Raw genomic sequence first — 27747 nt, forward strand, 5'->3', positions numbered from 1 at the left:
GATTGGTGAAGACAGAAGAGCCTGGGTCTCTGATGGCATTAGGGAGCTACTTTCCCAGCCCCAGACTGTCTTCCTCCCTGCCTTTTATGTTATCTGAGACAAATAAATGTCTTTTCGTTTAGCTGAGTATTGGTTGGGTTTTCTTGCCTTTGAATGGACTCCTAAGAAATAAATATAGCATGTAGCCCAAAGCTTTACACAATGTGAACCTTAATTGCAATATTTACCACAGTATCTTATAATCACTAGTTTTATTTCTGTTTTAGAAGACATGAATTTTTTGTAGGTGGGACTCTGGGCTTATTTATTTCTGTATCTACAGCTTATACTAAGCATTCAGTAGAAGTTAGATGAGTGAACCCACTTCATTTGATAAATTGTGATTAGTGAGCTTGAAAATCAGAAACCAGTGGTATGGAAAGATTTCCCCAAGTGTTTGGTTTAGTCAGGAGAAGGGTGGTGCTCCTATAAAGAAACCAGGTACACCCAAGAGAAATAAAAACTCCTGAGCCATCACATAGACTATTGTGGTTTCTTTTATTTCTGGGTGCATTATGACAAAAACAAATAAAATATGCTAATAAATTTTAAAAACAGACATTTTTTGCCTGATAATGAAAATATATGCTCTTCTCAGACATAAAATTAACCTTAATAGGAGAAGGATGATAGGAAAAACAAAACAGAGAAAAGGGCAGGATAATTTTTCTCTCCTTATTAACGTGCTGCTCACTCATGAAATGGGCTTTTATTTTACTTAAAAATCCAGGCATTTGCATTAGAGACTCTAGAGCAATGACTGATTAAGAAATGCTCGTTGTTGACCTTATCAGCTGTATTCAGGAAATGTTCAGCGGCTGTGTCATGTCGCAGATGTGCTTGCAAAAGGTTATTCCTCAGGACTCTGTCTTTCCCCATCTGCCTTCCCCGTTGCCTGTGGCTGATTCAGTTTCCTTCAGCATCACAAAACTCCTGAGCTAATGACCCAAAGCCTTTCTGTCATTTGCATTTCAGCTGCCCACTTCTCTATATAGTTTCTATTTTTAAATGCTTGTGTAATAACTTTGGGTTTGCTAAGTTCTTTTGCCTCTGAAGATTTGAATTAGATTGGCTCGAATACCCATTTCATGCCCTGTGGAAAAACCTGCTGTCTTCTCCAAGATGTCTCCTAATTCCCAGGAGACTCCCACTGTCCTAATGAACACATCTGGCTTCCACTTCCTACTGCTGATGAATTTGTGCTTTTCGCTCTACCTGGGCTAATACCTTATCTTTACTTTGCATCAACAGAATAGTGAAACTTTGTCCCTTTATCTCATCTGTATTTCTGATTTAAATAAACCAACTGATTTATAGCTCTAAATACAAGTAACATGGAACACTTCTAAGTAATGTGTAAAACTTTTGCAAATATGTTTTAAACACATATGCCTGGCACTGGCATGTCAGGGACACTTCAATGACCAATTAAAATAGGTGATGGAGAGGTAACCTTGCACAAGAAATCTACAGTCCTTGTCCCTGCAGAGCAGCAAATGGGAAAGCAGGAACCAATGAGGAATGGAAGTACCAGGGTAGGGTATGAGAGGCCATGGGAGCCAGGGACACTCTCTATGCACTATGCAGGTGGTTGTGAAAGGTGCTCTGTAGTACTGTTTCTTGTGTTTCTTATGCTGATCTCACAACTCAGCTGAGTTAGAGTCTCACTCAAGTTGACTATTTCCTACGAATTGGATTTCATACAATAGAATTTCTGCTTAGAAGCTCTAATAATTCCACCAATTTTGGAAATCTAACCACTAGCATATTAGCAAAAATCATGCCTGTTGTAGAGAAGTCGGTTATGATGATACGTACTTATATGTTCCCAGAAAGAAAAATGCTCCAAGATTTGGAGAAAAACCTGATTTTCTTAAACACTTAAGTAAACACAGGATAGACCTTATGTCTTTGTATGAATTATCTTTTTCAGTTTTAACTCACAAGCAAATGGCTAGATGTTTTCCTTCTGCCTCTTGCCAGGTCCGTGTCTGTTTTGATAAAGGTGGGCTTTAGGGCCATCTAGTGGCTTCTTGAATAGGAAGTTCTAAAAATTCCCATTAAGCCGAATAGGAAAACCCTCACCTTCTCTCACCAAATATTCTCTCTTTAAATTTGTTACATGTTGCCTCTTGGGAGTTTAAAGACAGATATTGGAAAACTTGTGGTAGCTCATATATACCCTTTTTCTTTTTCCAAAATGGAATGTTACCATATTTACATTTTTTTTTTTCAAATAACGTGAACACTGTAATGACCCATGTGCATTCTCGGATTCTGAGCACTGATAAAATTCTGGCATCTTGTGGATTGGTTATGAAGTTTTAGTCTTTCCTGGAAGCTTTGAAGTTTATGACCTCAGCCTTTGTACCTTCCATCGTATCCAGTTTGAAAAAAAACAGCCTAGGGTCACCTTCCCATTTAAGTGGTGTCTGATGACTTTAAGGTTGTGAAAGGAAAAGAAATCTCAGGACCCCAATCACTACCCCAAAAAGAAAAGTCAAGTTGGGAACTTCATCAGGCAAACCTGTCTCACATTTTATTCCTAAATAAGATACCTACAAAGATTTTAAAAAGCTACATACCTCCATCATCTGCAAAATGCAGATTCATGGAGCCAGACTAAGGCTTAAATAACCGACTCTCACACGCAAATTGTGTATTCAGTGAAAGGCTGATTAAAGACTCAAAAGAGTGCAGCCGTTTGACTCTTATCTACCTATGACCTGGAAGCTCTCTATACAAGTTTCCCACCTCTCCAGACTGAACCAATGTATATCTCATACATATTGATTGATGTCTCATGTCTCCCTAAAATGTATAAAACCAAGCTGTGCCCCAACCACCTTGGGTACATGTCATCAGGACCTCCCAAGATGGTGCCACAGGTGTGTTCTTAACCTTGGCAAAATAAACTTTCTAAATTGATTGAGACCTGTCTCATATGTTTTTGATTCACAAGTACAGATTTCTCCTTTCAATAGTTACAGACTTCTCAATGCAAGATTTTGGAGCTGTCAAATAGCTCCACCAACATAACCCACTAACGAGACAAACCCGACTTTATTGCTTACCTTGGTAAGGGTGGGCACCACCTCACAAAGCTTTGGTATTTTTTGAGAGTAGGGGAAAACAAACACAACTTACTGGAAATTGGAAGTGTGATTTAAGGTGGGTCTTTAAAAATGGGGTTCAGGATTGGGTAAGGATCAGGATACAATAGTCCAAGATTAATGGCTAAGGCAAGGGATTCAAAGAATTTAGGTGCATGCAAGGAAGCTGTTGGTTGATGTTTTCCACTGAAGAGGGGATGAGTCTTTTGAGAAGTTCCTGTAGTGAACATTCAAGCCATATGCCTGGGCAGAAGACTCCGGGAAAAATAAAGTCATGTTAATGAAGACAGAGGAATTGCGAAGCCATGCTAATGTAGACATAGATGTGTTTTCAGTTCTCAGTTTTCAGACTATCAGGTAGACAGTTCTGCTTCTTAGAGGCCTTCTACAATTAAGATGCTTACATGAAATCAAAGCACAAAGCAGTGTTCCCTGTTAAAAATATAAATTCTGAGATAAATGACACATCATACTATTGAGAGTGTTTCATTCTTTAGAGTGACTATGTTTTAGGATTGCTTTCCTTCAGGATATTTAAACAAAAACAGTTCTCTGAAGGAATAGAGACGGTTTTGATAAGTATGATGATGGTCAAAGGTAGAGAAAAATCAAGCATAGAAAATCGGCAAATAGTTAAGATACCATATTTAATGTTATGGGGCTGCCAGACAGAATACAATGGACTCCTGAACCCAGTATTTTGTACATACTAATGAATGTTATGAAAGAGACAGTAAGGAGAAAGCAAAATACTGACTGTAGTTGTATATTAGTTCATTCTCACTGCCATAAAGAAATACAAGAGACTGAGTAATTTGTAAAGAAAAGAGGTTTAATTGGTTTTTGCTTCTCAGTAGACCTCAGGAAAGTTACAATCATGGCAGAAGGTGAAGGGAGAAGCAGGCAAGTCTTACATGGCTGGAGCAGGAGGAAGAGAGAGTGGGGAGGTGCCACACACTTTATAAACAATGGATCTCATGAGAACTCTATCACGAGCATAGCACCAAGAGGGATGGTGCTAAACCCTTCATGAGAAACTGTCCCCATGATCCAATCACCCCTTACTAGGCTCCACCTCCAACACTGGGGATTAAAATTTGACATAAGATTTGGGTGGGGACACAGATCCAAACCACATTACTTCATCCTCTCATTGATTCAGTTCAGTGTTTTAACCTAACTGAATTTGTATCATGCAAGTACATAATGGTAAAACTAGCAGGACTCTCATCTGACCTCTAATCTGATGACTACATTCTATTCCATCAGCTCCATTTTTTTCTTTATTTTCTTTTTTTGTTGTTGGAGACAGGGTCTCACTCTGTCACCCAGGCTGGAGTGCAACAGTGGTGCAATCATGCTTACTGCAGCCTGGACCTTCCAGGCTTAAGCGATTCTTTTACCACAGCCTCCTGAGCTGCTAGAACTACAGGCATGTGCCATCACACCCAGGTTTCATATGTTTTATAGAGGTAGGGTTTCACTATGTTGCCCAGATTGGTCTTGAACTCCTGGGCTCAAGCAACCCACCTGCCTCAGCCTCCCACAGTGTTGGGATTACAGATGTGAACCACCACACCCATTTCTGATGTAAATATGATTTTTCCTACTCATCTATGAAGAAACTAACCATGTGGCAAAGTAGAACACATCTGGCTTTGAGGACTTATAGTCATCATAAAGGTGTCATTTAAAGCCATATAACCTGATTTCATTACTGAAGGAGTGAGTATAGGTGCAGAGAGACATCCAAGGTGTGGGCTCTGGAATACTTCATCATTAGGAGGTCTGGAAAAGGAAAATCTGGCAGAAGGAGAGGAGGAGACTACCAGTGACCATAAAAAACACACTTTCCTATAATGGTCCTTCATTAATTCAGAGGTCATTCTTTCCACAAACATGGATTGCTCCCATACCCTATTCAATGCAGTTTCTGCCTCACACACTTCAAACCACAGGATGTATGTGGAATTATCATAAGCATAAATAGATATGCAGTAACCCTTAATGCCAGTTTTGGAATCTGTCTCCTGACCTTGAATACTGGAGGTATGGCAGAGTTAGTAATATCTTGATTAGTCGCAGATGTTGAATTATAGGCTTTTTTTTCATAATAAATTGGGCTTCTTCAGGTTGCTGTTTGGATGTTATATTAGAGTTCAGGGCATGAAATAGAAATCTATTTAGGTTTTTCAATTAGGAGGGAATTTAATGTAGACAATTAAACACTTACAAAATCATTGAAAGGTTATGGTCCTACCATTGAACTATGAACTTCAGGTTTAACCACTATTGCTGCTATTGCTATTGCCATCACACTGCTCACACTCATGAAGCTGAGACCTAGACATGAGAACTTGGAGTTTAGCTACCACAGACACTTATGTTTTGGCAAACTTGCTTGCCAGCTTTCATAGCTACAAGGGTGGACTTCCTCATAATTCTACCTTCTAGATCTATATGAACATGCAATTGTCCCTTGCTATTCACCGCAATTGGTTCCAGGACCCCTCATAGATACTAATATCCATGACTGCTCAAGCCCTTTCTATAAAATGGCGTAATATTTACTTACAATCTACACACATTCTCTCATATACTTCACGTCATATCTAGATTACCTATGATACCTAATGCAGCATCTACACATTATTTTCTTGACATGGATTTAATGTAGTACATGGCATGTGGCAATTTCCAGTTTTGCCTTTTGGAACTTGGAGGAATTTTTTTTCCTGACAATTTTAGGTCTACAACTGGTTGAATGTACAGAGGCAGAATCAACGTATATCAAGGGCCAACTGTATATCATTAGCAGAACCCAAATCACATTTAAAACCTTTGTTCCAAGTGACTTTCAAAATGTGGTTTTTAGATGACTAGTCTTTAAAATACAGAGGTCATACAAAGGAAGATGAGACTAGATTTCAGGTACTAATAGCTAATATCCTGCCGAAACATATACAAAGTTGCAGCCTTGAAACAGGCTTTAAGACTTAAACATTTTCTAAAAACTGCAACTTCGACATTACTTCATAAATATTTGTATTTCTGGCTTTCTTTTTATATTTTTTGAGACAGAGTCTCACTCTGTCACCCAGGATAGAATCCAGTGGCACAATCTTGGCTCACTGCAATATCTGCTTAAAGGGTTCAAGTAATTCTTCTGCCTCAGCCTCCCTGTATTTCTGACTTTTTATAGTAGGGGAAGGTTTATGGTTCTTACCAGTTTGTTACCTTCTGCTTTCTTCTCTCCTTGGCTTCTAAAGAATGCCCATACCTTTGTCAGTTATAGTGTCTCTTACTCAACACTCAGTAAAAAATGTTTTGGACAATCTATATCTAGTTGCCTTTTAAACTAGAACATGGTGTTGGCATAGCGTAACTTCTTTCTCCTGGCTTTTAATGTGGACATACAAATTACTAATCAATTGATTGGCTGCACAAAAGATTAAATATCAAAATGACTACTGAGGGAGAGAAGTGTGAGGGGCATTAAGCTGGGGAGGTGCATACTCTGTCAGAGTCTAACCTAGGAGTGCAGATTAATCTCACACATTGTTACCAGATTGGACTGTCTTGCTTCTCATTTAATTGTAGATAATCTTATTCCAGCACCACCAACCCGTGAAATTATTGCTTCTCCTCCTCCAGTCAATCATTCTCCATACCTGGCTTCACATCCAGGGTCAAATCTCAATAACTCATGAATTAGAGCAATACCTACGTAGCACTTAGTTCATTTTAAAAAGAAAATGCCCTTTGATATTGCTCTTATGGTTTGACCCTGGATGTGAAGCAAGGTGTGGAGAGTGATTGACTGTAGGAGAAATTAAAGAACACCAAGAAATAAATAAAAAGATACAACTGCTGAGAGAAATACATTTCCCTTAAAAGTATGCCTGCTATAAGAATATTTTACCATATGCTAAATGAGGAGAATTACACAGGTGCATCTAGAAACACACATCATAGCTAAGACTTTTTCCAAAGAGAATAGCTGTTAACATCTTGTAGTGCCAAATCCATTTTTGACCAAGAAGGACTTTACCAAGACAGATCCCTAATCCCTTAAATCTTAGGAAAAACTTTAACTCTCTTAAGTTGGGTCTCTAACTCAGTTCCGTCCTTTACCCAGGATAAAATGTACTCCACCACTTACCCAAAGTCAGGCAATTGGTGCTGCACAGGTACTTTTCCTTTGGGTTTGGATCTCTTCAGTATGGTCCCTTTGTGGTTTGCCAGGAAGCTGTTACTGGAAAGGGGTCCTGATCCAGACCCCAAGAGAGGCTTCTTGGAGTTCATGCAAGAAAGAATTTGGGGTGAGTCCATAGAGTAAAGTAAGAGTAAGTTTAGGCCGGGCGCGGTGGCTCACGCCTATAATCCCAGCACTTTGGGAGGCCGAGGCGGGTGGTTCACGAGGTCAAGAGATCGAGACCATCCTGGTCAACATGGTGAGACCCCGTCTCTACTAAAAATACAAAAAATTAGCTGGGCACGGTGGCGCGTGCCTGTAATCCCAGCTACTCGGGAGGCTGAGGCAGGAGAATTGCCTGAACCCAGGAGGCGGAGGTTGCGGTGAGCCGAGATCGCGCCATTGCACTCCAGCCTGGGTAACAAGAGCGAAACTCCATCTCAAAAAAAAAAAAAAAAGAGTAAGTTTATTAGAGAAGTAAAGCAACAAAAGAATGTCTACTCCATAGATAGAGCAGCCAATGTCTAAGACTTTTTGCATTGTTGCAAAAATGGTTGTTGTTTGACAGAGTTGCCTAGGCTGGAGTGCAGTGGCATAATGTCACTCTGTTGCCTAGGCTGGAGTGCAGTGGCATAATGTCAGCTCACTGTAACCTCTGCCTCTGCCTCTTGGGTTCAAGTGATTCTCCTGCCTCAGCCTCTCAAGCAGCTGGGACTACAGGTGTGTGCTACCATGCGTGGCTAATTTTTGTATTTTTAGTAGAGACAGGGTCTCACCATGTTGGAGAGGCTGGTCTCAAGCTCCTGACCTCAAGTGATTCGCCTGCCTCTGCTTCCCAAAGTGCTGGGATTACAGATGTTAGCCACCACGCCCGGCCTGCCTAAGACTTTCGACTAGTCAAAGTGTTTTTCATATTTAAAACATAACAATTTAAATAACGATGTTTTCTTTGTGAATGCTAAGAGATTATGCTTTATAAAATATTAAGATCTGTGGCTTGATAACAGCTATTGTCCACTTCTTTGGATTATTTGGTCTACTTGTCTTCCTCCTGAACTGAAAGCTTTTTGAGGACAGCTATGATGAGAACCATGCCCAGGATACTGTGACTGATAGTAGAGGTCTGAGATATTCCTTCACTAGGATTTGAAGGACTGCTAGAAATTAGCCACATAGAAGAAAAGAAACGGAGTTGGCACATTTTAGGCAGAAAGCAAGGAATGTCTAAAGCACACTGTTGCTGTGAGATGATTTGTTTGGGAAAATTCAAGTGGTTTAGTGGGGCTGCCCTGTCGAGATGTGCAGGGAAATGGAGACAAAGGAAAGCAGGGTCCACTACACACAGAGCCAGGTTTATCAAGAGATGAAGTTTCAGCTTTATCTTTAAAGCTACAGAAGGGAGCTGGATCAGATCTATAGCTTGGCAAAAGCACTCTGTCATCTGGGTAGAGGATGTATTAGAGTGGGGAAAAGACCAGAGACAGGGAGTTCAGTTAGGAGACTATCACAGTAAAGCCAGGTAAGGTCTCATGATGATTCTGACTACTGTTAAGTCAGTAGGTATATTAAGGAAGGGACAAATGCATTTGTGAAGTAATTAAGTAGGAGAATCCACTATAATTCTGCCAATATAGTAGAGTGAAAAGATGGTAGGCCCTGGAGATAAGCTTCAAATTTTGCAGGCTCTGCCTCAGTGCCATGGCTTTGGGGGAGTGGCTTAGCTTATTTGTGTCTTTGTTTTGTCATCTGTAAAATGGGTGTAGTAACATAACAGAATGGATGATGGTGGAAATTAAAAAAAATAGTATGTGAAGAGCACTTAGCTCTCTGCTTGCCATATGGTAAGTGATCGGTATGTATTTGTTATTATTTCTATTAACTGATTAGACTTGGAGGTTGTGTGAGAGGACAGATATAGGTTGGTTCACAGTTTTCTGGCTTGACAAAGTATAGGATCATTGAATGCTCAAATCTGCACTATTATTGACTTGTCTCTCCCGACAGGATAGTCCATGTTGGTAATTCAGCCAAAGATATATGTCAACTCCAGTCCAAAACAAAAATTCCCCAAGAGTAAGTATTAATATGCTCCATTTTACTTTATTTTGGATTACTAAGATTGTTAAAAGAAGATGATAAAAGATGGAGACTGGGCATGAGGAATAGCAGAGACCTTGCTATTGTATTGAATGTACTGGCAGTACATTCAAGCATCTCAAGTTTAAACTGGAAAGAATCTCAATCATTTCTTGGATCAGTTACCTAAAACTAATAGAAAAAAAGGCAATGTTTGAAAGTTAAATGGATTTTTGGCATTCAACAACTAGAGAAAATGAGTTTGGGGGCAGAGGGTTTGGGGGAGGAGGGCAATGTTTTATAAAGGTCATTATTCCAAATGGAAGTCAAATGCTTCATCTTCTTTTTTTTTAAATTGTATTTTAAGTTTTGGTTCATCTTCTTTAACTGCAACACAATACTGCTTTTTCAAAAAGCAAATAACCAGTAAAGGATATCTTAGTTTTCTTTCTTACCCATTAGGGGTAACTGTTCAAAGTCAAGCGATAGACGAATTAGTTAATAAAAATTCATATTAATTAATTTGTGGATAAAATTATAAATTATAATAAATCTATAATTTATATTTATAATTATATGTTGGTAAAAATTCATACTATTTGATGTCTTCTTGGTGTCTACTCTGACCTACTTTGATCTTTTTTTACAAGATCTAAATGAATCAGAGGGCAAAGATCTACATTTATCTTGTCAATTTCCCCATGTCCGAATTATATAATTATTATATTATAATTATTTTATGTGTACATAATATGTACATGGCATATATATCATACAATGGTTGAACATATTATATCTTTCTTATATCTTTGTCTCAATGCTACAAAGAGAATAACAATAAGGATAATAAATTACTTTCTGACACTAGCTCTGCCCATCATACACTGTAATGGAACTTTAGCCAATGCATTGGTAGTGGTATGCTGGAGCTGGCTGTAGCACCAGCTCATTAGAGCTGATTGTGAGCATTTCTTTACAACTCCTTGTTCAGTGACCTCAAAGGCAGCTTAAAATGAGCCACAGTGGGAGTATGGATACCATATATACTGTACAAATCAGGGCATTTCCTTCCAATGAACTAGTTTACCAGCACATCATTTTTTAAACATCAGAAATATTCCAAAGAAGATCAATTTTGCATGATATCAGGTGGCAGGAGAAGGGAAAAGGAGACTTCTTTTGAAAGGGGTCTTGAATTCTGCATGAATTCATAAAATTAATTGAACCACACAAATCTTCTGAGCTTCAACTATTTTTGTTTACAAAAATAGCAATGTCATATGGTTCAACCTAATATATGAAGCTGCAAGTAACAGAAACCCCTACAAACAATAGCTTATATAAATAAAACTTTGTGTCACATTGCAAGGAATCCAAAGGTAAGCAACATTGTGATATAGCTATTCAATAAACTCAGTGATGCTGCCAGAGACCTATCATCCTACTCCATCATCCTTAGGAAATTGACTTTTGGCCAGGTGCAGTGGCTCACGCCTCTAATCCTAGCACTTTGGGAGGCACAGCTGGGCAGATTGCTTAAGGTCAGAAGTTTGAGATTAGCCTGGTCAACATGGTGATACCCAGTCTCTACTAAAAGTACAAAAATTAGCTGGGCATGGTGGTGCATGCCTGTAGGCCCAGCTACTAGGGAGGCTGAGACACAAGAATCCTTTGAACCTGAGAGGCGGTTGCAGTGAGCCAAGATTACTCCACTGCACTCCAGCCTGGGCCACAGAATGAAACTCCTTCTCAAAAAAAAAAGAAAGTTGACTTTTGTCCTCAGGCTTGTCATCTTACTGTTGCAAATGTCTGCTGTGCCTCTGGGATCTATGCCTTCCTCACAGATAGAAGAGCAGAGAAAGGCAAAGACTGTCTTCTATAAGTTAATCAGAAAGACAAAAGCTTTCTTTTCTATGTTGTCTATGTTAATCTGAAAGCAAGAGCCCTGGAGGCTCATTCAAAACTTCTCCTATTGTCTCATTGACCAAAACTTTCACTTTATTCCCAGACAAAGTTGAACAAGATTACTAAGGCAGGTTTAAATCAATCATAGTTCGTCCCTGGCATTGGGATGAATCATGATTGGTCTAAACCCGCCAAAAAATCCTCTCACAGAGGGAAAGATCTCCGCAGCCACATGAAGAACTTAAGGTTTCATTGGCCTGGGGAGGGAGGGGTGAACAACAAATGGGATGTCATAATGCCGTTGAATTGTGAATCCAGGAATCTAGAAACAAATTAACAAGCTTTCCCATTTCTTGGTTTAGCTATGGAAAAGTACTGTAATGTGTGTGTGTAATATATATATACATATATATGTATATATATTACAGTAGTTGTTTGCATTGCATTTAATTAGTATGCCACTAAAAAAGTATGCAGTAAATATGAATCAGTTTTGCAAAATTTATATATTATACAGTCACAGCATTAAAATTTATTCTTGAAGTCTCAGTCTTTACACTTTAATCTTTATGTGGCACAGTGGTCTGTTTACAACTTTTAAAAAAGGTTGAGAGGGGCTTAATGTAACATCACTGATCTGGCACATTGGCCTAATAGATTGTTAAAAGAAAATAATGATATAAGATAAGGTATGTTATAATAAAAATTTCTGAATAAAGAGCCTAATGCTGGCCATTTTGAGGAAACCAGAAGGAGTAAATATACTCTTCTGTGGTGGTGATGGCATCATCTAAAAACTCTGACAAGTCATTTATCTACTTTGACACTGCAGGAAAATGCTATCCAAGTGATTTGTAGTCTTGCTTCTTCAATAATGGCAGATCAACCACTATAAAACCTCAGGTAATATGCTAGTCTGAGTTAACTGTTTACACTTTGCTTTCCTGTTGATTTGACTATGGCAAGTAAGATAATACATGTCAGTTCTACTCTTGCTAGACTTAATAGAGTAGTAGGTACAGTGCATGTTTTCTTGACATGGTTATAAAGTGTTTTTGGTCACATTTATAAGCACAGGCTTCAGAATCAGACACACTTTGGTTTTATCCAGAAGTTGCCCTTTACTGTCAGTGTAGCTCAAAATAAGTTATGGTTTCTTCCTTTATAAAATTATACTTTGAAAGGTTGTTGTGAGGATGAAGTAAGAAAAATGCAGAAAGTATGTGAATCACATGGCACATATTAAGAACTTAATTAAATTGAGGTGGTTTTTGTTTCTGTTTTCCTGTGTTTAAAGAAGATTTTTCTGAAATAATTACATTGGTGATAACTTCCCCTTTAATAATAATAAATAAAATAGATGTTTTAAAATAATAACTGAATAATAATGTTATTTCCAAGGGAAACATACAATAACTAATTTTTACAAATTGTACTTTAGGTTCTAGGGTACATGTGCAGATCATGCAGGACTGTTACATAGGTACACACATGACAATGTGGTTTACTGCCTCCATCCCCATCACCTATATCTGGCATTTCTCCCCATGTTATCCCTCCCCAACCTCCGTACCCCCGGCCCTGGTGTCCCTCCCTTGGCCTCCCCCCAACAAACCCCAGTGTGTGATGCTCCCCTCCCGGTGTCCATGTGTTCTCATTGTTCAACACTCACCTGTGAGTGAGAACATGCGGTGTTTGATTTTCTGTTCTTGTGTCAGTGTGCTGAGAATGATGGTTTCCAGATTCATCCATGTCCCTACAAAGGACACAAACTCATCTTTTTTTAATGGCTGCATAGTATTCCATGGTGTATATGTGCCACATTTTCCTTGTCCAGTCTATCCTCGAAGGGCATTTTGGGTTGGTTCCAGGTCTTTGCTATTGTGAACAGTGCTGCTATGAACAAAAGTATGCATGGGTCTTTATAATAGAATGATTTATAATCCTTTGGGTATATACCCAGTAATGGGATTGCTGGATCAAATGGAATTTCTATTTCTAGGTCCTCGAGGAAGCACCACAATAACTAATTTTTATACTTCTCATTTGAAGGCAATTCTGTAACTAAAAGATAAAATCATCATTATCATTCAATCTTTAATATTCACTGGGAATAAAGCAATATATAAGATCATGTGGTTATGGTTATAATACTACAAAGAATCAACTAAAATGATGGCCATTGACTCTGTGCATGATAGGTTTGATCCTTTATAAATACAAAACAACTTTTAGTTTTAAATCCAAGCAACCAGAAAACTCAAAAAATAAATTTTTGTATACTACACATGAGAATCGGCATTCAAAATCTAGACCTATAAGATCCTAAAGTACCATCTAAATAACAAGAGTAAAATTAAATATAATTTAAGTTTAGGGTCAAATGCATTTTATTGTATTCTGGTTCTTGGTATATGGTTAATGCATATATGGTTTGTGCATTATGGTTCAGCAAGTTAACAAGTATATTTAATTGTTCTCATAATAGCTTCATTTCTTAATTACATTAGCTAAGTAAGTATTAACACAGGATTCTCTATGCATCATCAGATGACTCAACATTTGGCCATTGGCTTTATACAATTGTCTCATCCCTGCATTGTACCAAAGAATAAATCTCATTGGACTTTCCATATGTCACTTAAAACCTCTTCTGCCTCAACAGAGTGGAAAGTATCACAACATCAGCCACTAGATGGCACACTAATAGCGGTGATATTCTAGCATCAGCTGACATTTTTGAAAACTGCGGAAAGCTAAAATAATAGATTATATGGGTATAAAATCTATATCAGCATCAAAAAACTTTACTGTAAATATAAATTTCTATATGGAAAGTTTTTTTTCCTTTGACTTCCGTTATAAAATCAAAGGTGTGTTTCTTTGGGTAATGAAAGATGATATGGGAGATGAAGGACGTTATCACATAAGGAAAGCAACAAGTCTCTTCTATTGACATATTTAAAGGAACATTCTATTTAAACATTTTAATAAAGGTCTTGAAATGTCAAAACTTGAATGTTGTGTAGTTAAGATTAATTTCACGTTTTGCACAACATCACACAAGACTAGAAAAATAAACGACATTTTAACTGTACCAAATACCTGGGCTGAAAAATCACCCAGAGGTAATTCCCTAGAGTTTCTTTGAAATGAATCCTAACCCTCACAGAATGCTGATGGGTTTTAGAAATAAATAGTCTGGGCCAAAAGAAAGGAGGAGAACCAGACACAGCAGAGACAGCAATTAAAGGAGAACAGCAAATGATCAAACACAGCAGCATATTCTGCAAACCCATAGAAGCAACTGAAGAAAGGAGAAAGCATTGATTGCAAAGGGTACTTCAAAAGGTTAAGAGAATGCTGTGAAAAGAGCCCTCAGTGATGCAATGATTCATTTTTTAAATTATGAATTTCCACATAAGGAAAGTATGCCTGAATAAAAACCAGGTTCATTTTGTAATGAAAACGAAACAAAACAAAAATGTTGCTTTGAGGTTACAGTGTCTGTTTTAAACATCGTTGTTTATCAAATAACTCTTCTTCAAGGTCTGATTCACATCTGTCTCTTAAAAAAATTCATAATGATAGAGTCATGAGTCTCCTATTATCTGGCTATCTTTCCTTACCTAACTGTTCTCATCTGCCACGAAGCTCCAATTCTAGCCAGGTAAGCCTGCCCATTGCTCTGTCTTTGCTTCTGCTCCTGTCCCCTTGTGCTTTGCTATGGCAAAGATAGATAATGTTCGTTCCATAGTGTAGGGTTGTTGCTGAGAAGCTCTGCCCAGCCAGGGCCCTCATTTTCCAGTCCTGCCCTCCCCTGCATCCGGGTAGGACTATGTAACTAGTTATTGCCCGTGGATTATGAGCTGAGCTGATGCGTATCATGCCTTGGCCAAGTGGTTAAGAAGTGGTGGAACATACCCTTTCTTTTCTCTTTTCCCATCTGCCCACTGGATGTTGACACACCAGATGATCATGGAAGCCACATGTGGAAGGTGGTGGAGACTCCCAGCCTACGGCTCTGCATGAAGCTATGGAGCAATCTTCCTTCACCCACACAGCCTACCTTCCACTCTTGCCACCAAGCAGGAACATCTGTTTTGGATTTCATGTGAGTGAGAAATAAGTTTCTATCGTGCTACATTATCATTATTATTTTACAGTAAGTACCCTTATTTTATTTATAAAAGCTATTTTCCTACTTGGAATGCCTTTTTAATGATAGGAGAGAAAGAGACATTTTATTGAGTGCTACTATGAGTAGGGATATCATTATGGTAACATCTTCATAGGGATTTATATATGCTATCATTTTCTTATCCTTCAAATCCCAAGAGCTATCTTAGTGGTACAGCCTTGATGTGTACTATTGGGTAATTTTGTTTAAGTGTAGTCAGTTTCTGAATTTGAAAATTTTACATTGGAAGGTCCAGCTGAAGACTTGAATTCACTATCAGGAATGGGAGTGAGTATGCCAAAGATTGATAGGGAAAATATGGGAGATAGCCATATGGCTCTTTAAATATTTAAGTCTGGCGGCAACATAGACACATGCTTTGGGTTACATAAGGAGATCATAGAGAAAGACTAAATCGACAGGGTAGGCTCTAGATGGAGAGTAATAGCAAATGTCAAGCTTAGAACTTTGAACTTTAGTTTATAAGCTAGGCGTGTGCATGCACATGTGCACGTGTGTGTGTATCTGTATGATTAAATATTTTGTGCAGTCAAGTGATATGAACCATTGCTCTAAGATCTGTTTGACAACCATATCATATATAACCAATTTAAAAATTAATTTTTAGGTTAACTTTTAACATTTTAAAAAATGTTTTCCATTATTTTTATTAGGTTGATGCAAAAGTAATTGTGGTTTTTTCTATTAGAAGTAATACATCAAACTAATATTATATTATTGTTGTGATGGAACTGTCTTATGTGCTGTAGGAGTTTCAGCAGCGCTCTTGGTCTCTACCAACTGGATGACAGTAGCAACTCCCAATCTTCTCAAATCATGACAACTCAAAATATCTCCAGGCATTGCCAAGTATCATACAGAGAACAAAATCATCCCTGGTTGAAATCCACTGTTCTAGAGAGACAAACAGTTCACAGAGTGAGACTTGTATTTCATCATTTTTATGTGAAGACACATCACTGCATGATAGTCTTAAATCAGGACAAGAGAAGCCTTTGTCCTTGGATGTTGTCCTCACTCCCCCAACTCCTATCTCCTCCTCCTCCTTTTGTCCAAAGATCTGGGTGCAAGTGGCTATACTTCTTTCCATAATTCAAGGAGCCTTGGGACCACAGAGATGTGGCCACCTGCATCCCGTGCTCTCCCTTCTACCATACTCTAGGTATCTACAACCCTGGAATTTTTTGCCCAAATAGTCCCATCTTCCAAGGGATGGTGCTTGGAGGAGGTGATGGTGGTGGTGATATGGCTTGAGTTTGGACATGCAGGCTGAGATATCCTTGTACCTATGCTCACAGTACTGGGTAGGACCAGTAGGAAGGAAATGTTGGGTGGTGGTGGGTCATTTAAATTCCTGTGTGGAACTTCAGGAAGTCTGACAATTCTATATTTGAGTCTGGCCTCCTAGCCTTGGGACCTTTTGAGAAACTTAGAAGACCAATGCTGATGATGGTGGTATGCAGGGAACCTTGTGGGCAGAGGTGGTCATGCTCAACTGGACTGGATAGGGTGCAGATAAACCTGAGCCAGATAGGACTTGGGCTTCTGTTTGCCTCTGGCTTCAGTCATAATTTGTATTGAACAGTCCCATGATGGGTAACTTTGTGGGAGGAAGAGCCTGGGGCTTGGAAATCATCAGGGTCCTAGATATAACCTGATGCTGCCTGTAGTATCTATGTGATAACTGGGTGAGGCTAGGAAGGATTTGGTTGCTTTGACAGGCAGAAAAGGAGGAGGACATCCAGAGAACATGTGAAAAGGCTAGAAGTTATTTGTAGAATGCTTCAGTGTTTGAGACCTGTTCAGGGAATGGGAAGACAGAGTGTGTAGTTGAAATGCAGTGTGCCTGGGGAAAAGGTGATGAGTCTGTGAGGACTTTGCACCGGCGGCCAGAAGGCTACTAAAAGCAGCTGAGATTTTCTCCCGCAGCAACAGAGAGCTTTCGAGGTTGCTAAGCAGAGCAGAGTACCCATCTTTTATCACAGTTTAGCCATGAAGGAAAATGAAAGAAAGTAGAGTCTAGGAAATTAGAGAGAGCAGAGTTAAAAAAATTCTGCCAGGAGATGCAGAGCTGAATAGATAGTGGGCATAGGAGTGAAAGGGAAGAGATTGGGGAGGTTTTGTAAAGTCGCAGATGTTCCTAAGAATGACTGCATACTATGAACATACCAAAATATAGACTCATGATTTTTTTTAAATGTTTTTTAAAAGATTTTAGGCATGGAAGATTTTGTTTTTTACTCAGGGCTGCACCAGACTGAGAAACACACATTTACCCATCTAAACCCAAGGAATGGACTTGGAGACATGAATAACAGTGGAAGCAAGACTTTTAATGGCAGTCTTGCAAAATAGGGTGTTTGGTAGGCAGGCACACCTGCGGCAGTTAGAGCAGCTAATTTACCTTATAGCATGCAAGTCCCTCTTCTAGTTCCTTATTGGTTGGGTACTATGGGGTTACAATCTTCCCGGACATCGCCTAAGTTTTATTATCCCCTTATAAGGTCATACCCCAGTCCCCTTTCCTGGTTAAATTTTAATTTCCCAATAACGTAACTTTATTTCCTTTAATGGGCTGACTCCTCCACTGCATTCTGTTAGTTTATTGTGACCTTCTAGGTGCATGAGCCATGCAGTTTATTACATCCACAGGCTGGCTGCCAGTACTCAGATTTGTCATGCCTTGAAAATGGACATTTAAAATGTTTTCTCACAAGACAAAATTTTTAAGTAGAATTTTAAAAAATTCCAATTTTTAATTTTTGTGGATATGTAATAGTAGATGTATATATTTATCGGGTACATGAGATATTTTAACATAGGCATGCTGTGCATGATAATTAAATCATGAAAAATGAGGTATCCATCCTCTCAAGCATTTATCCTTTGTGTTACAAACAATTCAATGATACTCTTAATTACTTTAAAATGTACAATTAGATTATTATTGACTATAGTCACCTGGTGCTATAAAATACTAGTCCTTATTCATTCATTCTAACTAATTTTTTGTACCCATTAACCACCCCACCTCTCCCCACCCTCTCACTACCCTTCCTGGCCTCTGGTAACCATCCTTCTACTCTCTATGTCTATGGGTTAAATTGTTCTGATTTCTAGATCCCACAAATAAGGAGAATATGAGATGTTTGTCTTTCTGTGCCTGGCTTATTTCACTTAACATAATGACCTTCAGTTCCATCCATCATGTTGCAGATACCTGAATCTCATTCCTTTTTATGACTGAATAGTACTCCATTGTGTATATGTACCACACTTTTTTAATCCATTTGTCTGTCAATGGACACTTAAGTTACTTCTAAATCTTGGCTATTCTGAACAGTGCTGTAACAAATATATAATGGAGATACCCCTTTGAAATACTGTTTTTTTTTTGTTGTTTTTTATCTTGGGTATATACACAGCAGTGGAATCATATGGTAGTTCTATTTTTAGTTTTTCTCAGGAATCTCCAAACTATTCTCTGTAGTGATTGTACTAATTTATATTCTCACCAACAGTCAAACAGAATTAAAAAATTTTACTTTCTTCCCCTTTTCAGGACTACTTTGCAGCCTTATATACCTCCATATGTTAAAAAAAATTTTTTTTTTACTATGTGCCTTTGTATGTGGTACATGGTTTTCTAGAAAACAAGTGCATAAAAATTAATATTTCTATTAATATAATTCCAGAAGTAGAAATTCCAGGTTAAGTAAAAATCAGGAAAGGCTACATCTGAAAGAAACAGGGATTTTGGTGTTCCTGAAATCCTTCTCCCTTTGCATCTCTCTGTGCTGCCAGTAGTGACACCACTCTATGTCTCTGTTCCACAAAGGTTTTAACTCCTTAGGCATGGAATCAATACAGGGAAAGGAGAACCAAAGGAGTATAAAATTCTAATTTAAACCAAGAGCACAAATTTCTATAAGCTTCATTTTTGGGTAAAGATCATCCAAATTAAATATGAATTTGTGTATGCGACTGCTTTTTGCTATCTTCAAAAAAGAGGTAACTAGTAAGTAGTCTATAATTGGAAGATTTTGACAGTCAATTACGTTCACATTAACCTTTTTCTGGGACATCTACGGGAGTGAGATGTCTCTGAATTATTAGGATTCTGCTCTGTAACTGGAAAATTCCTTATTCAATAAATTCTCAGACTGTATCCTTTGGGTCCAATGTGACTGTAAAGTGACAATTAGAAAATTGCAAACGATGGGCTCACAAGACCTGGATGAATTCCAAATCATTTAGTGGGCTTATTGAGCCATTTTCTGAACAAAGAAAGAAATGTGGGAAATGCAGCAACTACTTTAAAGAGCATTGTTGTTCAACACTCCTCTGCCTTCTGTGCTATGTATTCTGATACAATTTAAAGTTTACAGCATCAGGACATCTTTAGTTAGAAGAGGCCTTATAAAGGCATTTAAATATGGCACCCTTTCTCCCATTTTATCTTTATACAGAAATATATATATTTAAATTAACAATTAAAAATATTTAACCTATGAAAGTGTTGGGAGTACTGGGACAAAAGAATAAATCTCCCACATATTGAGAATTTATCATAAGGCAGATACTGTGCTAGACACTTTACAATGTATCATTTTATCCTCACATAAATCCTGTGAGATACATATTATGGTTTTGTTTTGTTTTAGAGATGGAGGCTCACTATGTTGTCCATCAAACTCCTGAACTCAAGAGATCTTCCTTCCCAGGTGTCAAGTAGTTGGCACTACAGGTGTGAGCCACCATGCCCTGTGGGGTAGGGATTATGATTTCCAGTTACTAATAAAATTGGTTGTGAGGTGACTTTCCAAACAGTGTAACTTAAGCAGCAGGGAAGTCTAGGTTGGAACCTGTACTCTTATCTGACTCCAAATCTCATTCATGAGAGATAGTACATTGAGAATCTCTCAATGTAGTTCACACTAGAAGTAGAAAGTGAAATCACAAGAAAAAATGTAAATATACATATGGGCTATCCTCAGAAGATTCATGATTTATTTCAAATGGCTGATACAGACAAGAAGTGCCTTAGAAGTTCAAGGGTTCTTTACATAGAGAAATATATTTAGGCCAAGAAGTATTAACATTTATGAACATTTATTCTGTGCAAAGTCCTGAGAGTAGTGTGATACTACCATGGACTGAGTGAGTCATTTCCTGGAGTGGTCAGCAAAGCCTTCTCAAAGCAGATAGGAGGTAAAGTAGGGACCATTGTTTAGATTGGTTATGGGCGACTATGCTAGCAGGGCATATGAGGTAGAAGGAATGAAATGCAAAAATACGAGAAAGTGAAAGAATAATCCTGGTCATCGGACATCAGTGTACCAGTTTGGATCAAAAGTTTACACAAAGAGGAGTGGGAGTTAAGGAATGGTAGGCCTTTGCAGTTATGAATTGGTAGATTCTCCGGCCATTCTGGAAGCAATGGTGCATATCAAAGCAATCAATTCACCTAGGTGGCCAAAGAATTTACTCACAGAAAGAGGAAGAAAAGCTACTCAAGGAAAAATATCCTGAATTAAGAGAAACTATGGGTCTGATAAGCCCATTAGAGAAGTCTATAATGATGATAGTATGTGCTTGATGAGCTGGCTTCTTACAAATTAATAGGAAACACTCTCTGTTTTGTCTCCCACATAACACAGAACTTTCCTTTATCCCATCTGTCAGAATTAAGAAGTAGCAGGCCTGAGGAATGTTTATCATAACAATGAGGACATATTTTCTAAGAATCATGCTGAAAAGGGATATAGGCTAGATAGGGGGTTGTATTAGTCTGCTAGGGCTACAATAACAAAATACCACAAACTGAGTTGCTTAAATAATGTACATTGTTCTTAGTTCTGCAGGCTGGAAGTTCAACATTGAGGGGTCTCTTTTTGGTTTGCAGATGGCCACCTTCTCGCTGTGTCCTCACATGGCAGAGAGAGATTGCTTAAGATCTCTCTCTTTCTCTTTTTATAAAGCCACTGTCTTATTAGATTGGGGTCTCACCCTTGTGACCTTCAATATATGAACTTGGGAGAGACAGAATTTAGTCCGCAGGAGGGGTTTGGGTGAAGTCACTGAATCAATTGAACATATTGGAAACTATATGGAAGTAGAAAAATCATCACTATAATAGGCAAAGAGGTAACATTTTCCATTATATTCTCCCATTATTTTAATCTATAAATACTATTATTTTTGTATATAAAAGTAGGCAAATCTTGACATATGATTAATGAGTCAGTTTGGATGATTGTATTATAGCTACATGGATGAACATAAGCTGCCAGATTCTCCTTTTGTTAATAATAGTTTCCATTTAATTGATCACTGAGCATGTGTTGGGGAGTTACATATGTTATCTCATTATTTTCACAACAACACTATAATGTAAAGATTTCCGTTCTGCAGGTGAGAAAATGGAAGCTCAGAGAATTTAAATAACAGTACAGGCATAGTCAAATTTCGGCTCAGCCCTGGCTGATTTCCAAGACCAGAATTTCCCCCATACCATTTTGCCATTCTTGATATAATACTACCCTGATGATGTAACAGATAACAATGACATTTTCCAAATTAAGATCTTGAAAGAATGAGGGACAATAACTATTAGAATCACCTAAGGATTTTCTTTTTTAAACTCAGATTTAGTTCTCATCTACCATAAAACACAATGCACACAAACCAGGTCTATGGAATTCAAATGGATAAAGATGGGACCTGAGAATCTGGACTTTATCAAGTTATCCAGGTGATTCTAGTGACTGACAAGATTTGAGGCTGCAGTGGGTTGACTCCCAAAATATATGTTCAAGTTCTAGTCTCTGGATACTGAACATGCCCTTATTTGGAAAAATAGTCTTTGTAGATGTAATTAATTAAGGATCTTGAGATGAGACCATCCTAGATTATCTAGGTGGGTCTTACATTCAATGTCAAGTGTCTTTTAAAGAGACACAGAGAGGAAGAGAGGGCCATGTAAAGACAGGGAGAGATTGAAATTATGCAGCCATAGTCAAGGAATGCCTGGAGCCACCAGCAGGTGCAAGAGACAAGGAAGTCTTCCCATTTCAAAAATATTGAGCTGACACTTGTAAACTGTACTTGCATTAACTGGGAAAAGCCATTTAGTCTAGATAGTTAATCCCATTATGCATGTGGACTTTATGTGAGTCTTTCTTAGAGCCTTAGGAAAGCATTAATTCAATTCCTTCCTAGATGCTAATGGTGAGGCTAATACCAAACAGAAAATTTGGCAATAATTACCCTGAGAATAAATACCCACAAAGAGAGTGGGAGATGATTGTGGGAGGAATCTCCTTTTTTTCTTTTCTTTTCTTTTTCTTTCTTTCTTTCTTTCTTTCTTTCTTTCTTTCTTTCTTTCTTTCTTTCTTTCTTTCTTTCTTTCTTTCTTTCTTTCTTTCTTTTTTTGAGTTGGAGTCTCCCTCTGTTGCTAGGCTGGAGTGCAGTGGCATGATCCTGGCTCACTGCAACCTCTGCCTCCTGGGTTCAGGCGATTCTCCTGCCTCAGCTTCCTGATTATCTGGGACTACAGGCACGCACGACCACACCTAGCTAATTTTTGTATTTTTTAGTAGAGATGGGCTTTCACCATGTTGGCCAGGATGGTCTTGATCTCTTGACCTTGATCTGTCCACTTTAGTCTCCCAAAGTTCTGGGATTACAGGCGTGAGCCACCGCACCCGGCCAGAGGTATCTCTTTTATTCTGTGCCTTTGTAAGTGCAAATGTCATTTCCTTCTATTCTTCAGCAAGCATAGTGCCCAGTGATGAAGCCTTTCCTAGTCCTTTGAAAGAAAAATAGTACAACATAGACAGGAATGTTTCTATAATTAATGTGATTAAAAACACAAGAAGAAGATAATTTACCAAGGTCTTCTTGTGTATCATGCCCATAATTCTGTTCTGTCTCTTAGGATCGTGTCATTTAGAAGGACCCAGAACTGGATACCAATTGTTGTTCTACATGGCAATTATAAATAGACAAGAATACCATGTAAGTATTAAGACGTATTTTGTTGCCAATTAGAAAAATGTGCAATGTTATGTTTGGCCAATCCAACATGATATTGCCTCTATTGTGTCTGGATTCTTGCCCAAAATGAGGCCCTTTGAGATTATGCTAGTATGTTGTATTATAAATTTATTTATTTATTTATTTATTTATTTATTTATTTTTTATTGCATTTTAGGTTTTGAGGTACATGTGCAGAACATGCAAGACAGTTGCATAGGTATACACAAGGCAGTGTGCTTTGCTGCCTTCCCCCCCTTCACCCACATTTGGCATTTCTCCCCAGGCTATCCCTCCCCAGCTCCCCCGACACTGTCCCTCCCCTATTCCCCCCAATAGACCCCAGTGTTTAGTACTCCCTTCTTTGTGTCCATGTGTCCTCATTTTTCATCACCTGCCTTTGAGTGAGAATATGCGGTATTTCATTTTCTGTTCTTGTGTCAGTTTGCTGAGAATGATGTTCTCCGGATTCAACCATGTTCCTACAAAGGACACAAACTCATCATTTTTGGTTGCTGCATAATATTCCATGGTGTCTATGTGCACATTTTCCCAATCCAGTCTATCATCAATGGGCATTTGATTTGTTTCCAGGTCTTTGCTATTGTAAACAGTGCTGCAATGAACATTCGTGTGCATGTGTCCTTATAGTAGAACGATTTATAGTCCTTTGGATATATACCCAGTAATGGGATTGCTGGGTCAAATGGAATTTCTACTTCTAAGGCCTTGAGGAATCACCACACTGTCTTGCACAATGATTGAACTGATTTACACTTCCACCAACAGTGTAAAAGTGTTCCTATTTCTCCACATCCTCTCCAGCATCTGTTGTCTCCAGATTTTTTAATGATCGCCAATCTAACTGGCTTGAGATGGTATCTCAATGTGGTTTTGATTTGCATCTCTCTGATGGTTTGTTGGCCTCATGTATGTCTTCTTTTGTAAATTGTCTGTTCATGTTCTTTGCCCATTTTTGAATGGGCTTGTTTGTTTTTTTCCTGTAAATCTGTTTGAGTTCTTTGTAAATTCTGGATATCAGCCCTTTGTCAGATGGGTAAACTGCAAACATTTTTTCCCATTCTGTTGGTTGCCGATTCACTCTAGTGACTGTTTCTTTTGCCATGCAGAAGCTGTGGAGTTTGATTAGGTCCCATTTGTCTATTTTGGCTTTTGTTGCCAATGCTTTTGGTGTTTTGGTCATGAAGTCCTTGCCTACTCCTATGTCCTGAATGGTTTTGCCTAGATTTTCTTCTAGAGTTTTCATGGTGCCAGGTCTTCTGTTTAAGTCTTTAATCCATCTGGAGTTAATTTTAGTATAAGGTGTCAGGAAGGGGTCCAGTTTCTGCTTTCTGCACATGGCTAGCCAGTTTTCCCAACACCATTTATTAAACAGGGAATCCTTTCCCCATTGCCTGTTTTTGTCAGGTTTACCAAAGATTGTATGGTTGTAGATATGTTGTGTTGCCTCTGATGCCTCTGTTCGGTTCCATTGGTCTATATCTCTGTTTTGGTACCAGTACCATGCTGTTTTGATTACTGTAGCCTTGTAGTATAGTTTGAAATCCGGTAGTGTGATGCCCCCGCTGTGTTCTTTTTGCTTAGAATTGACTTGGCTATGCGGGCTCTCTTTTGGTTTTATATGAAGTTCATGGTGGTTTTTTCCAGTTCTGTGAAAAAAGTCAATGGTAGCTTGATGGGGATAGCGTTGATTCTGTAAGTTACTTTGGGCAGTATAGCCATTTTCACGATATTAATTCTTCCTAACCATGACCATGAAATGTTTCTCCATCTGCTTGTGTCCTCTCTTATTTCGTTGAGCAGTGGTTTGTAGTTTTCCTTGAAGAGGTCCCTTAAGTTCTTTGTAAGTTGTATTCCTAGGTATTTTATTCTTTTTGTAGCAATTGTGAATGGCAGTTCGTTCTTGATTTGGCTTTCTTTAAGTCTGTTATTGGTGTAGAGGAATGCTTGTGATTTTTGCACATTGATTTTATATCCTGAGACTTTGCTGAAGTTGCTTATCAGTTTCCGGAGTTTTTGGGCTGAGGCCATGGGGTCTTCTAGGTATAGTATCATGTCGTCTGCAAATAGAGACAATTTGGCTTCCATCTTTCCTATTTGAATACCCTTTATTTCTTTTTCTTGCCTGATTGCTCTGGCTAGAACTTGCAGTACTATATTGAATAGGAGTGGTGAAAGAGGGCATTCTTGTTTAGTGCCGGATTTCAAAGGGAATGCTTCCAGTTTTTGCCCATTCAGTATGATATTGGCTGTTGGTTTGTCATAAATAGCTTTTATTACTTTGAGATACGTTCCATCGATACCGAGTTTATTGAGGGTTTTTAGCATTAAGGGCTGTTGAATTTTGTCAAATGCCTTCTCTGCATCAATTGAGATAATCATGTGGTTTTTGTTTTTGGTTCTGTTTATGTGGTGAATTACGTTGATAGACTTGCGTATGTTGAACCAGCCTTGCATCCCCGGGATGAGTCCTACTTGATCATGATGAATAAGTTTTTTGATTTGCTGTTGCAATCGGCTTGCCAATATTTTATTGAAGATTTTTGCATCTATGTTCATCATAGATATTGGCCTGAAGTTTTCTTTTCTTGTTGGGTCTCTGCCGGGTTTTGGTATCAGAATGATGTTGTTCTCGTAAAATGATTTGGGATGGCTTCCCTCTTTCTGGATTGTTTGGAATAGTTTTAGAAGGAATGGTACCAGCTCCTCTTTGTGTGTCTGGTAGAATTCAGCTGTGAATTCGTCCGTACCTGGGCTTTTTTTGAGTGGTAGGCTCTTAATTGCTGCCTCGACTTCTGACCTTGTTAATAGGTCTATTCATAGTTTCAGCGTCCTCCTGGTTTAGGCTTGGGAGGACACAGGAGTCCAGGAATTTATTCATTTCTTCCAGGTTTACTAGTTTATGTGTATAGAGTTGTTTGTAATATTCTCTGATGATGGTTTGAATTTCTGTGGAGTCTGTGGTGATTTTCCCTTTATCATTTTTTATTGCATCTATTTAGTTGTTCTCGCTTTTCTTTTTAATCAATCTGGCTAGTGGTCTGTCTATTTTGTTGATCTTTTCAAAAAACCAGCTCTTGGATTTATTGATTTTTTGAAGGGTTTTTTGTGTCTCAATCTTCTTCAGTTCAGCTCTGATCTTAGTTACTTTTTGTGTTCTGCTAGGTTTTGAGTTTTTGGATCTTGCTCCTCTACTTCTTTCAATTTTGATGATAGGGTGTCAATTTTGGATCTCTCCACTCTTCTCGTATGGGCACTTATTGCTATATACTTTCCTCTAGAGACTGCTTTAAATGTGTCCCAGAGATTCTGGTATGGTGTGTCTTCCTTCTCGTTGGTTTCGAAGAACTTCTTTATTTCTGCCTTGATTTCATTGTTTATCCAGTCAACATTCAAGAGCCAGTTGTTCCGTTTCCATGAAGGTGTGCGGTTCTGGGTCAGTTTCTGAATTCTGAGTTCTAACTTGATTGCCTTATGGTCTGAGAGACTGTTCGTTACGATTTCAGTTGTTTTGCATTTGCTGAGCAGTGCTTTACTTCCAATTATGTGGTCAATTTTAGAGTAGGAGTGATGTGGTGCTGAGAAGAATGTATATTCTGTGGATTTGGGGTGGAGAGTTCTGTAAATGTCCATTAGGTTTGCTTGTTCCAGGTCTGAGTTCAAGCACTGGATATCCTTGTTGATTTTCTGTCTGGTTGATCTGTCTAATATTGACAGTGGAGTGTTAAAGTCTCCCACTATTATTGTGTGGGAGTCTACGTCTCTTTGTAAGTCATTAAGAACTTACCTAATTTATCTGGGTGCCCCTGCATTGGGTCCATATATATTTAGGATCGTTAGCTCTTCTTGTTGTATCGATCCTTCTACCATTATGTAATGACCTTCTTTTTCTCTTTTGATCTTTGTTGCCTTAAAGTCTATTTTATCAGAGATGAGAATTGCAACTCCTGCTTTTTTTTGCTCTCCATTTGCTTGGTAAAACTTCCTCCATCCCTTTATTTTGAGCCTTTGTGTATCCTTGTATGTGAGATGGGTTTCCTGGATACAGCACACTGATGGGTTTTGGGTTTTATCCAATTTGCCAGTCTGTGTCTTTTGATTGGTGCATTTAGCCTATTTACATTTAGGGTTAATATTGTTATGTGTGAATTTGATATTGC

Source organism: Callithrix jacchus, chromosome 9 (genome assembly GCF_049354715.1).
Source record: "Callithrix jacchus isolate 240 chromosome 9, calJac240_pri, whole genome shotgun sequence".
NCBI classification, from domain to species: Eukaryota; Metazoa; Chordata; class Mammalia; order Primates; family Cebidae; genus Callithrix; species Callithrix jacchus.